This window comes from Cynocephalus volans, chromosome 4, assembly GCF_027409185.1.
Source record: "Cynocephalus volans isolate mCynVol1 chromosome 4, mCynVol1.pri, whole genome shotgun sequence".
Classification (NCBI taxonomy): Eukaryota; Metazoa; Chordata; class Mammalia; order Dermoptera; family Cynocephalidae; genus Cynocephalus; species Cynocephalus volans.
In genome coordinates this window covers 108074297-108088510 of record NC_084463.1, presented here as the reverse complement: position 1 = coordinate 108088510, position 14214 = coordinate 108074297, and positions in this window count along the sequence as shown.

The following is a 14214-nucleotide window of genomic DNA, read 5'->3' as shown; positions in this document are numbered from 1 at the left end:
CACTGGCTGAGCGTGGTGCGGACCACACCGTGCCAAGGGTTGTGATCCCTTACCGGTCGGGGGGGAAGAAAAAGTGCTTCCACTGAACGCAGAATGTGAATAATAAGTGTGCAGCCCATAATAATTTTTTCAACTTCCTTGAAGATCAGGGCAGTAGCTGAGATTGCTCTCATGCAAGGTGGCAACTCTTTAGCCACTGCATCTAATTGCTGGCTATAATATCCTATAGGTCTATTTTGGTCTCCCTCCTTCTGAGATAGGACCCCTAAAGTGTTTCTCTTATCTTCATATACAAAAAGAGAGAAGGGAAGGTTATAAAAAGAGTGTCCCAGGGCAGGGGCAGTCACAAGACTTTCTTTTACAGTTTGTGCAGCTGATAGTTCTTCTGTGTTCCATACAAGAGGATCTGGCTGGATACTTTTAACAGGGTGTATAAGAGTGGAGCTCTCAAAGAAAAATTGGGTATCCAATTTCAATAGTATCCAGCTGGAACTAAAAATCCCCAGAGCTGTTTTTCTGGTAGAAGTTTCAGGAAACACTAAAATGCTTTTGATTCTGTCTGAATTTATTAACAATCCTTTTTTTAGAAATTAGATGTCCTAGGTACCTTACTTGCTTTACGAAAACTTGAAGTTCATCTCTGGAAGTTTTATGTCCCTTTAAGGCTAATTTAAGAGATACATGCTGTCATGTACAGAAGCTTGCAAATTGGGGAGCAGATTAGTATGCTGTCAATATATGGTATGAGTGTAGAACCTCCTTGGAAGTCTAAAATCAGCTAGATCAGACTTTATTATTTGGGAAAAATAATTTGGACTCAGTGTAGCCTTGAGTCATGATTGTCCAGGTATATTGTCTATCATCCCCAGTGAATGCAACTAGATACATGGGATAATTCGACCGTTCTTGATATAATCTTTTATTATAGGTTTTATTCTCTCGATTGCATCTGATTTTAAATGGTATTGTTTTATATTGGGTAAAGGTTTAGATGGATCTATCTCAACTTTGATGGAAATAACTGAAATTATTTTTCCAATATCTGTGGATGACTGTGACCATAGATGATCTGGCAGTGTAAGCAATAAGTTATTAGCATCATCCATTAGCTCAAAATTCAAAAAAAATTGTTGAATTTGTATAGCTACAGTTTCATCTTTATTCAACTGTTTTGTTGTTGTTGCTGTTGCTGTTGTTGTTGTTCTCATGTTACCTTTTGCTTCCTCATATTCAAATACATTTCCCCCTTTTGAGAAAAGATGTGTGTCTTGAAAAGCTCAAAAAAATCTCTGCCAAGAAGATGAACAGGGGCCAAAGAAGAAGCAAAAGGAATGAATACCACTAAGTGACCCTATCTGAAATTCTAAGGGTTGGGATTTATAAACAGTCATGGGTCAATTAGATACACCCACCATTTGAATGGCTTTTTACTCCAAGGAAGGAGACAGTTGAGTGTAGTTGGGCTGAGAACATAAAGGGTAGCGCCAGTATCGATAAAAGCACAAGTCTATTCCCCATTTATCAACATATTTATTTCTTCTAAGGTGTTAGTAAGGAGAAAGAGGAAGTTTCTCCTAAGGTGTTAGTAAGGAGAAAGAGGAAGGTCCCCTTTGTACCCTCAGGATAGCCCTATTCCTCTTGGGCAGACTTTTGTGCTTGCTGCCATGTAAGTTTTTGGCAATCTTTTGTAAGGTGGCCTGGTCTTTTACAGTAAAAGCAGACCCCTCTTTGGCTGCCTGGAGCAGTTTGTCTTCTGTTAAGAGATCTTGCCTGACCAGATAGCTGCTGAAGTTGTCAATTCATGACCTTAGATGCCTTGTTTTTTTCCTTCTTCTGAAGAGTTTTAGAGAGCTGATCAGCCAAATTAACAAGATCATGAGTCTGGGCAGTTGCCCAATTTATTTGATATTTTTTAACCAAGGCGATTAGATCTTCCTCAAGTCCATTAAGTAAAGTGGAGTTAGAAAGAGTGTTGTTCTGATGACTTTGGAGGTGTTCATCTGTCATACCAGAACACTGTTTAAAGGTTTTTTTCAAGTCATTCAAAATAATTGAAGACAGATTCATCTGGTCTTTGTATTTCTGGATCTTATTCCAGTCAATGCTTTTGGGAAATATTTTTAGTATAGCTTCATGGAGAGCTCTTGCCAGGTCACAAACCTGCTGTCTTCCTCAGTGTTTTTAATTAATGTCTTCCAATGGATTATTCCAATTGGCTTTCCAACCATTCCATGGCTCTTCCGATACCAGCATGTGGACTAACTGATAGAGATCAGAATATACAGGCTCATAGGTTCAGATATTTAAATCCAACTCTTTTGCAAATCCCATAGGGTCTTCAATTGGGTCTAGAAAACCTTTTACAATACTTTTAAGCTCAATTTTAATCCTTTGTTTACAGATTAGAGCCGGATCTTTTTTCCCTATCATTGGCTTTGTTTAAGCGGCAGCCAGAACAGGAGGTTTGGAAGGAGTCTCTGAAATTGGTTGAGCTTCCTCTGATTGAAGGAGCAAAAGTTATGAATATGGAAAGTCAGACAAAGGTGGATATAGAGGTGAAGAGCAGGAGAACGGAGGAACAGTGTGGCAGGAGGAGAAGAGATCTCAGAAGTCTTTTTCAGTTCTGAAATGGTCGCTGATAACTTTGTGTTTGTCTCCTGAAGAGAGACAACTTTGTCTGCACTTCTGTTACTAGGTTCTAAATGCCATTGGAGGTAAATTTCCCATTCAGTTTGTCTGGTTCTAAAACCAGCTTTTTCCCATTTTGTGCATAGATATAATTTAGAATTTTCAAAAGACCTATATTTAGGTTACTGAAATTTAGGGTCTCCTTGAGTAATATGAGCTTATTTTTAAGGTATTTTCAAAATAGAACTATAGGTGTCATACATAAATCCAACTGGGGTTTCTAGAGGAGGTTGTCCCCCCAAAGGAAGGCACAGTTTTTGATGAGTAATTTTCTTTAATTTAAAACTTCTTTCTTTGATGTGTCCAAATCAGGAAACTCACCCCCATGCACTTTTCAGTTGGGAATTAGGCTGAGTTGGTCACAAATGAAAAGACAGATCCAGTTGTAATGTATGTTAAAGCATGCTATGCAGTTTTCGCTCAGCTAAGAAACAAAACTAACCCACACTGGTGGTGTGCCTGTCAGTATCATGACGTTTCCCTTTATACAATCTCCTACCCCCCCCCCGAAAAAAAAGAAAAAGAAGAAAGAAAAAACTGAGACAGTTGCCAAATCGTAACCCTAAATCTCCCACAATGTGGTGGAGCAAAAATGTCAGTACTGTTACCTGAAAGTCCCATGGATAAAGATAGAAACACTTGCTCTTAAAGAGAGAAAGAGAGGGTTAGAAGAGAAAAGCTCAGTAGATCCTCTGACCTTGTATTAATCCTTTTCTGTTGCTTATAACAAAATACTTGGAACTGGGTAATTTGTAAAGAAAACAAAATTTATTGCTTACAGTTTCTGAAGCTGAGAAATCTGAAGTCCAGGGAATACATTTGATGAGAACCTTGGTGATGGCGACAGTGACAGTAGAGTATCACATTGTGAAAATGGTGAAGCAGAGAGAGAGACCAATATCCTCATTCATTTTCCTTTTAAAGCCCTCAGAACCACGCCTCTGACCACGATTATTAATCCATTCACTACTGCACGATCCTACAATCAAATCACGTCTTCAAGGCCCCACCTTTCAATTATCATAATAGGATTTCCCACCCTCAACAGTTACAGTGGGAATTAAATTTTGGGGGGACATTCAATCCAAGGCAGACCCCAACCAAAGAGGGAGAGGTAAGAGATCCAGGAGAACTTTCCCTTCTGTGCTCGATGAAGCCTCTGGAGTCAGAGGGTGCAAAGGACCTTTTGCTGGTACCTGAAACACAAATTTGAGAGGAATGCCATGCAGTCAGGGGAGTTGCTTTGGATCTCTCCATGGTCACCAAATGTTGACCTAAAAAGAAACTGAGGCCAAATACACTAACAAGGATTTGTTGAGCCAATTTGACAATTGCAGCCAGGGAGACACTTAGATCGGGTAGCCCTGAAAATATTCTCCAAAAAAGGCCAGCAGAGCTTAGCATTTTTATAATCACAAAGAGAAGGAGAAATCAAAGCAGAGAGATAGAAGAACAGCTCTCTCCATCTTTATGGCTTTTTGGTGCCATTGTGGCTGCTTCTAAGTAAGATGGTCTTACAATAACATTTTCCAGGACAGGAGAACATGACTGCTAGTTTATTACAAATCTCCCAAGGCACTATAATTTAGCTGACCTGATCAAAGCAGGGTTTTTTGTTATCAGTTTCTATACTTTCTGAATTCTCTTCCACCATAGAAGAAGTTTACACTTGCTCATAATCAAACTAGGCTGTGCAAGGTTGACACCTCAATACAAAGACCCATTTGTGGCCCTTTCCTTCCAAAGCAACATTTACATCTCTTGGCCTTGGCGTTGCCTGCTGAAAAATGGGGAGCTTCTTTCAATTTGAAATTGGGAATTAAGTTTTATTTTGCATGGCATCAAAAGCAAAATATTCTTTATACATTTACTGCCCCACAGGTTGCTGTGGTGTAGGGGAAGAACATTAGGCTGGATTCAGAAACATGGGTTGCATCTCGGCTTTGCTATTTTCAAGCCATTTGATCCGTACAAGGCATGAAAGCTCTCTGAGATTCTTTCTCCAAACGATAGTGGTTGTAAAAAGATTATAGCAATTTCAGAGGGATATGTTTTGTTGTAGAAAATGCTTTGTAAACTCTACAACTCTGTGTAAATTAAGGTTTTATAATTACCCTCAGCATGGAAACTTTAGCTGAGTTTGCTCTATCTTCACTTGTTTTTGCTTAAAAATTTTTTTTTCAACAATTGTGCCCACAAACAAAACTCTTTTTCTGAAAAACTCCTGCTTTGTCCCTGTAAGAGATATGCAATCAGAGGGTGGGGCAAGTTTGTGAACAACCAAAATCCTGGTTGTGTTGAAGTCAGAGTTGGGAATGCTTTCCTTCATTTCTCTTCCTTTGGACATTTTTTCCTTCTCCCCTTCCAGGAAGCCAGCCTTTCTCTTATTATAGGTTTGTGGCTCCAGAATCACACCGTCTTCATGCAAGTGGAAGTCTCCCTGTTGTCCCCACAGCCCAGCTGTGAACTCACAATCACTACCTTCTAGAGGCTCTAATGCAGCTCCTGCCACAACAGATGCTGTTTGGGAAGAGTTAAAGAAATGCTGTAAATATTGGTGGTGAACTTTACTAGTGTCGTTGGCGTAGCTCTGCAGACAGAGCTGCTCAGGAAGGATTCCCCTGGGTGTGGGAGGCATGACAGAAATAGGATTCTGCCAGTTGTTCTTTTGACTCTTCCCAACCACATCGTTTCTAGCAAACTCTGATCATTCCTTTGCCTTTATACAGGGTTACCTCATTAGGCCCATGTCAGCCCCACATTGTCAGGAGTGTGCAAGGTTTTTCATGGCTACATTTCTGTTGCACAAATCAAGGTGCAAGACATTCCAGACAGCAAAATATTGCCATTGCTGCATGCCCATCTGCAGTGCTCAGTGGGGAATTCTGACCAGGTAGCATCGACATACTTTAGTTTAAAATCCTTGAAAAGGAAAACTAAGTAAACTCTGATTCAAGAAATATTCTGCATCGGTCACGGTGTGGGGTGCTTGGAGTGGGCTGAGTGCTCCCTCAGTGGTCTCTTATACAGCTCACCTCAGTCTACTATATTTGTCTGCTGCGCTTTTTTGTTCAGGATAACATTTTAGCAAAATGCGCAAAGGATGAGCCAGAGCCAGGATAAAGAGAAAGAGATGGAGTGGGTGGGCTGCTCATGTGGCCTGGCAAGGATAAAGAGCTGAATACGTGACCAGGTAGTAGGAGACACATTGGATAAAAGACCCATAATCAAAGCAATGAGAGCCTGAGAACTAGGGGCCGTGGTGGGAGAACTTCTGATCCAAGGAAATCTTTTTTTGTTATAAATCCAAGTATAAATAATCCCTATGAGACAAAAACAATAGTTCATTTAGTGCACCAGTTTTCTATTACTGCTGTAACAAACTACCACAAATTTACAGGCTTAAAGCAACACAAATTTATTCTTATATTTCTGGAAGCCACAATTATAAAGCCACTTTCACAGGGTAAAGCCAAGGTGTCAACTGGGACGGTGATGGAGTTTGGATGTATTGTCCTCACAGAACTCACGTGGAAATCTGATCACCAACTGTGGCAGTGTTGGAAGCTGTTTGAGTCACAGGGTCGGATCCCTCACGAATGGATTAATGCTCTCCCTAGGCAGGGGGAGTAATGAGTGAGTTCTCACTCTATTAGTTCCCATGAGAACTGGTTGTTTTAAAGACCCTGGCACCTCCCCTTTCTCTCTTGCTTCCTCTCACCACGTGATCTTCTTGTACTCACTGGCTGCCTGCCACTTTCTGCCATGAACTTTCTGCCATGAGTAGAAGTAGCCTGAGGCCCACACCAGATGCAGCTGTCCCAGAGTCATGAGCCAAATAGACCTCTGTTCTTTATATATTATCCAATCTCAGGTATTCTGTTATAGCAACAAAAAATGGACTAATACAGATAGTTACTTCCAAAGGCTCTGAGAAAAAAAATGCATTTCCTTCCCATTTTCAGCTTCTAGTGGCTGCCCATGTTCCTTGGCTTGTGGCCTTTAGGGACAAGAGAAAGCTTTCCCTTCACCCCTGAAGTTTCACCAAAAATCAACCAGTGAAAATACATATTAATGGATAAAAAGGCATAAAAAATTTTATTTTAACATGCACAGCATGGGAGACTCACAGGAGCATGATTGCCCAATAACCCAATGGGGTACAGAAGCTTATAAATCTATCTTCATAGTGTAAAAAGGGAGAAGGAAGATGGGGGAGGGTATAGGAGTAAATGAATTTCAGGGCAAATGAATGAGCCCAAAGAACAATGTTCTAGGACCAAGTTTCTCTGAGCTCTGGGAGAGGTGGCATCACAGATGAAGAGAGGAAAGCAGTCAGGCAGGGCTGTCTTATTATGCAAATAAAAACACCTCAAATAATCTTACAGCCACCCTCAGAAATAATAGATGATAGACAAGGAAGAGACCTCAGAGGAAGCCTGGCTGTTTCTCTCACCAATGCATATTTCTTTCTCTACACATGCAAATTTTTTCCACAAAAGGCAGCCTTCTACCAATTCTTATTTTCCCAGCCCCTTTGAATTGCCATCTTGAAATATGTCAAAGTAGTATATTTTGGGCTGAAATATTTTGCTTTCCTTCAGGATCCTTCCTCCATCTTCACAGTTCATCACTCCAGTCTCTGCTTCCATCATAATGTTACCAAGCAACGGGCTTGCTATTTGATGTGCACAGAAAGCCAAATGCTGTGACACTGGCCTTTGTGAGAAGAAATAGCTTTACTACATGGCCAACCAGCAAGGAGACTGGAGACAAGCTCAAATCTATCTTCCTGATCTGGGTTGAGTAAAAACTTTTATGGGTTTGGGGGACAGTTTGGTATGTGGAGCACTGGTGGAGCAGGTTTTGATTGAGCAAGCTTTAAGTTTGGCCATTTATGGTAAGGTATGGAATGGTGAGTTTAAACACCAGAAGTGCCTGGACAATGGACCCCCCCATGTCTGAAAGGGCTCTGATGTTTTAGGTTCAGGTCATGTCCTGGCCTCCTTCATTTTGTGGAGAGAAATATTTGTTCTGGGTGTTATTTGGAGGTCAAAGCTTCTACTGCACATGCTCAGGCTGCATGACTTGCAAATTTTTGGCTCTGTTCCATCTGTAAGAATGCTTAAGCAATGGTTAAACTGAGTCAGGTTAGTCATATAGTTGGAAATTCCCACCTTTGGTTGCAGATTCTTTTAATCTTGAGGGAACTGGGTGATGAGTGCTCTAGCTGCTTCCTGCTGATTAGGGGCATAGGTCTAGGTTTGAGGAATAACACTGTTTTGAATTTAACTGTAGATATTCATAGCTTCCACATTGAACAGCCACCTGTTGGACAAGCATTAAGTTGGCAAGGGAAGAAGACTTACAAATACAAGAAAGGCAGCAAGTACAAACCTTGACGTGAAGGAAAAAAAAAAAATCCAACATGCATGGAACTATAATCTCCAATTTAAGTAAACCCTTGAAAATTCATCTTCTTCATGATGGAAATCTTTGAAAACATGTTCTCTAATAGACTAAATCCAGGTTCCTCAGGGGATGCTTGCTGGAGCCAATCAGCTTGTTGTCTAATTTTATCTAGATGAATTTTAACTTCAGCAGAAGAGTTAATGTAAACACAACAAGATGTGCCAGCCACAGCACAAAACCTCCTTGTTCAACCAATATATAGTCTAGCACTATTCTATTGTCTAATACAACTTATGCGAGAGAATTAATTTCCTTTTGTTGGGCCACTAGTGCCAATGCAGTTTCATTGGCAAATATACCTAGAGTAAGAGAAAGATTTCTGATTACGTGTTCATGGACTGCTACACCATACCAAGATAATAAAATTCATCCAAAGAAATATTCAGTGGAGTCCAGCAACCCACCAGGCAGATATTTATGAGGAAATCCTCAAATTGAATCACTATGCAATACGGATCTTTTAGCTGTGGAAAAAAGTTTTAAAGAGCTTGTCCAGTGTTGGATGTCACTTAAGCTGTGGATAGAGAAAGTAGTAGCCAAATAGCCCAATATGCAAGTTCCTCCCATGTGCCAGCTCTCAATACATTCATAGGCTCATAGGGTTCCATGGTGCCCCCCACAAACAATAGATATCTCGTGGGAGCACAAAGAACCCCAGATAAATTATAGGCTTTGAGGTCAACTTCACAAGAAAGAGCCTTGGTGATGGAGTCAAACCAGGGGTCTGTCCTGGGCAGTTTACACAGGTTAGGGGCTTTAGTATATTGTTGGGGGCCAGGATAGGACACTGAAGTGGTGTTTAGTGAACAGGCCTTTGAAAAAGCATAACTGAGAGAACAGAAATTTTGATCACTTGAGAGAAGACCAAAACAAAGCTTTATAAAGAGAGAAGTTCTTATTTTGTTCTTGACATAATTTCCATAGAAGGTGTTAAATAAAAAAATTACAGGAGGCCATTGTTTTGGACTAAGTCCCAAAAGATCAGACGAAAAATCAAAATGGAGTTACCCCTGCTAAGTTCCATGTCACTTAGGCTGTGGTCTGACCTTCCAAGAAATCAAGAGAAAGGCAACAGCCCATTTCCTGAATAGGCCAGTTTAAGTCTTCAGTATTTATGATAATGGAGTTCCTTCTGCTTTAGTCCTTACCTAAAAGAGATAGCATGAAGTAACCGGATGTTATTTTTCTATTGTTCTGTCTTCCTGTCCCCATCTTACAAGGAAAGTAACTTTGATATGACCAGAGTGCTTTTTGTTCTTTGTTTCTGCTTTCTTTAGACATTTTTCTGTCTATAAAACCAAACTCCTCTGCTTGGCTCACTGGATCATTTATCCTACTTTATGGAATAACATGTTGCTTGATTCTAGAATCTCAATAAAGCCAATCAAGATCTTCAACTAAATTTGTTGTAATTTTGTTCTTTGAGAAAGGTGATCCAAAGAAGCAGGGTTCTTAAAATCATGCTGTATATTTATACAATATTGTTGGTTTTCTGCCAAGGATTCAGCAAGATGAGTTTGAGTCTCTTCATGTTTGTCATCGATCAGTTGGGATGCAGTCAATCCCTTAGCTGTACAGGTTAGCATAGGTCTGGGCAAAAGGGGGAATCAAGAAGAAACAAGGGGTAGGAGATGAATACACCCTGTCAAATATTTTAATCTAATAGGTTACATCTATGTGTTTTTTTGTCATACTTACAATAAAGCTCATCACGTGGGAGAAGTCGGTTACAGGAATAACTATGGGCTCACTGTGATCACGTATAGAAAAGTCTTTCGGGTGACATATCCAGCATTCAATAAGATTCCCAGCCTTAGCCAAAACCTGGGAAATTCTTACCACGAAGTTATCTTTTCAGTCCTGGGAGGATTTAAAAGACATAAGTCTGAAAAGAGATAAGATTACTAGCAAAAGAGCAGCAATTTGTCATACATATAAGGCCAGCAGCAGATAGGAGATTAGAATGTCTTTAACTGGCATGAATTACCATGGCAATAATAAAAGGACCCTAAGAACGGCAGGAAAACTGACATAGCCCTTCAGGAAGATCACAAAAGATCATGAATGGGTAAAATATTAAAATAATGCAGGCAAATATTCCACTCAGAAAAGTGTGGTAGGGAATCTTGTTCATTACTTACCTCAAAGCTTTCTTCTGAAAAGAATTTTCAAGACTTCTACTGGTTTACAGGAATACTCTGGAACAGAAAAATCTGCATCAGATTGCATTAGCCACCCAGTACCTGGGTGATTAGTTTGTGAAGCTTCTTCTGACCCAGGGAGAGCATGTCCTGACCAGGAATTAATACGTGGCTGAGGGTAGTCCTGTTCCCCAATGGGGACAAGTTTTACCCAGGAGTGATGGATTTGATATTTCATTGGATATTTTTTATTTTACTGAGGAATGGGTGACTAACAGGACCTCAAAAGGCCCATTCCACTTAGGCCAGAGCTGATCTTCTGAACGTTGACTTTCCCAAGTTTTTAGTAAAATGTAATCCTTGATGCTTAAACAGTTCAAGAAAACATCAGTAGGGAACATTATTGACAAGAAGTATATTTGTTTATTTCCACTAGGGCTATCTCAAGGATTGTATGCATTTGATTGTAGTTTATTCTTCAATGACATGAGAATTTTCAAAACTACAGTGAAGCTCAGTTTTAAGGAAGGGTCTCCCATGTAGCATTTCAATTGGAGCCTGCTTCTAGGGACCACTCTAACTCTAAGAAGGGCAACCATTAAGGCCTTATCCCATGTCAAATTCATTTTATGGAATATTTTAATAAAAGCCTTCTTGGTATAGTTCATCTTTTCAGTCTTTCCTGTAGATCGAGGTCTCCAGGAAGTGTGAGGCTTCCAGTGTATTCCTAGGGCCCCCAAACCTCCTAAGTTACCTTGGCAATGAAGGCTGCTTTATTGTCACTTTGTATAGAAAATGGCAACCCATGATGAAGGATGATTTCCTTGGGTAATGCTGCAGTCACTTCTGATGCTTTTTCCAGTCTATAAGGAAAAGTTTCTACCCATCCAGTAAAAGTATCCAAAAAACTTTTGGTGGCCTTTGATATGTCAGTAAAGTTAATTGGCTGATCTTCTTCTGGTCCTGTTCCTCAAGTTTGTACTCCCTCAACTTTAGGGGGTGCTCCTGTCTTGGAGTTATTCCTTTCATGAGTTAAGCAGTTTAAACCATCTTCTGAACAGTCTTCTGCATATTTGGGTGCACAAGGAAACTTACTTAAACATTGGTAGGTGTTATCTCTTCCATAGTGAGTCCCTGGATGTAAATGAGTAATTAAATGCTCTAGCAAATGCTGAGGAATTTTTACTGACCCTTGTTCATTGCATATCCAGCCTTCCCTGGTGATGTTATATTGTTGATCACCGATGTTTCTAGCCCCATTATGGAAATCCCATTTATCTGACCTTTCAAGGTCCATTTCAGAATAAATGGGCTTCAATGGTGACAAAACCAAGTGGAGAATAAGCATTAGGGACTTAGGAATAAGTCCCCTTTCTTTACAGTATGCTTTGCTGCCTGGTCTGCCATATGATTGCCCTTAGCCAACAAGGTGTAAATCTTTTTGTGTCCAGAGCAATGACAACATGACAGCATCTAAGAAATGCAGGATTTCTTTAGCCTTTTAAATTTCCTTTCCCTGAAGTTTATAACCCTCTTTCTTTCCATATGGCCCCATGGGCATGTGCAACAGAGAAAGCATATTTAGAACTGGCAGAAGTGGTTGCCTTTTTCCTTGATACGAGGAGAAGGACTTGTGTGAGAGTGATGCGTTCTGGCTTTTGGGTGGACATACCTGTTGAGAGCGCCTCGACTTCCAAGACCTTCTGAAGTGTTACACTGCACATCCAGCTTTCTGAAAGCCTTGGTCCATGAGGCTATTTTCTTTTCTTTTTTTTTTTTTTTTTTTGTCGTTTTTTCGTGACCAGCACTCAGCCAGTGAGTGCACCGGTCAGTCCTATATAGGATCCGAACCCGCGGCGGGAGCGTCGCCACGCTGCCAGCGCAGCACTCTACCAAGTGCGCCACAGGCTCGGCCCCATGAGGCTATTTTCAGCTGTAAACATTTCCAAGTCTAGATCCTTTAATGGTTGGCCCAGTAGATTGAGTCTGCTAGAATAAACCCCTTCAATTATTTGGATACAATCATATATAGGTTCTTCTGAAGAGCCTGGGGGTAAGGTGGCTGGGTTTAAGGTAGACAAGGCCTTTAAGTTTACATTTAGGTTATTTAATAGGATGACCTGATATTTGCCTAATCTCCCTAAAGTGAAGCCAATGTCCTCCCTTTTTCTTGAGAAGGGGCCACACACAATGTGGTGTGTTTGCTATGGTTGGTTGGCCTAATGTAAACTTTTCAGCTTCTTGTAAGAGGTCACAGGTTGTGGACACCACTTGGAGGCAGACTGGCCATCCTTTTGTTACTATGTCAAATTGCTTTGAGAAATAAGCAAGTGGCTATCTAGTGTTGTCCAAGTTTTGTGTCAGTTCCCCAAGGCTTGAACCTTGCCTCTCATGTACAAAAAGATCAAATGATTTCCTTAAATCTGTGAGGCCAAGTTCTAGAGCAATCAGAAGCTTTTCTTTGATGATTTGAAATTCTCTATGGTGTTTTGTACTTTAATATAATGGCTCCTGATCATTTTCTTTAAGGGCTTCATATAGGAGCTTGGCCATAAGTACAAAGTTGAAGACCCAAGTATGGCAAAATCCAGCCATTCCCAGAAATAACTCATAGTTGTCCTTTAGTGGTGGGGGCTGTCACCCTGGCCACGGCCACCCTTCTATCTGGTAGTAAACTCTTTGCCCCATAGACAATTCAAGTCCTAAATATTTCATTGATGGCTGGGTAATTTGGGCTTTTTTTCTTAGACACTTTGTATCCCTTGTCTGCCAGAAAATTTAGAGTTAAAATAATATTTTTGTCAGAAGCTTCCTTAGTCTTGCTGGCTATTAGAATGTCATCTACATATTGAAGCAAAATGCCCTTATCCAGCTGCAACTCTCTTAGGTCTTTAGTTAGTGCTTCCCTTAAAATGCTAAGGGCATTTTTAAATCCCTATGCAGCACAGTCCAACAGTATTTTTGTTTCATATTAGTCTCTGAATCATCCCATTCAAAAGTGAACAGTTCCTTTGGACTTAGGGCTCAGGGTATGCAATAAAAGGCATCCTTTAAGTCCAAAGCTGTGAACCAACAAGTCTCCAGAAATAGTGGTGAGTGAAGTATAAGGATATGGCATGACTAGATGTATATCCTCCACAATTTGATTAATGGCCCTTAAGTCCTGCACAAAACAGTAGTCTTTGATCCCCATATTTTGCATTGGCAAGATAGGAGTATTATATGGGGACTGGCAAAGCCAAATAAGCTGGTATTCAAGAAAGGCAGTTATTCATGGCTTTGTACCTTCTCTGGCCTGTCTCTTTATACGGTATTGCCTTGCGTTTGGGACCTTCACACCAGATTGTAGCTTTACCTCTACTAGAGTTGCTGTTCTAGCTCACCCTGGCCTTCAGTCAGCCCACACATCCAACCTCAGCTCTTGAGGAATCTTTTCAGGTATCTGTGGTTGAGATTTCTACTCTATCGTAGTAGTGCAGCTTGAAGAGCACAGGTATTGTCAGGAGGTACCTTAACATCCATCTTTTCTGGCTTGAAAGTCACTGTGCACTTAGCTTAGTTAGCAAATCGTGGTCCAACTAAAGGTATGGGCCTCTATGCTCATTCGGGCACATATGAGAAACTGTGTTTTAAATAAAATTTTTCCCAAATGGCATCTGAGGGGCTAGGGAAAAGGTTTATGAGAAGCTTCTCCAGAAACACCCATTATTGAAGAGGTTTTAGGGGAGGGGGGCCTTATTGTGCATTCAAAACTGAATATGTGGCTCCAGTGTCACTAAAAAAGTCTACAAGTCTTTTTTCCTGTAGTCATCATTACCCAGGGTTCCTTGTGGAGATGTTGATAGAGCTGATGGAATTTAAAGAAGCACCTGGTCTGCATCATTCCTGATCACTCTCTGCAAGTTGTGGCATC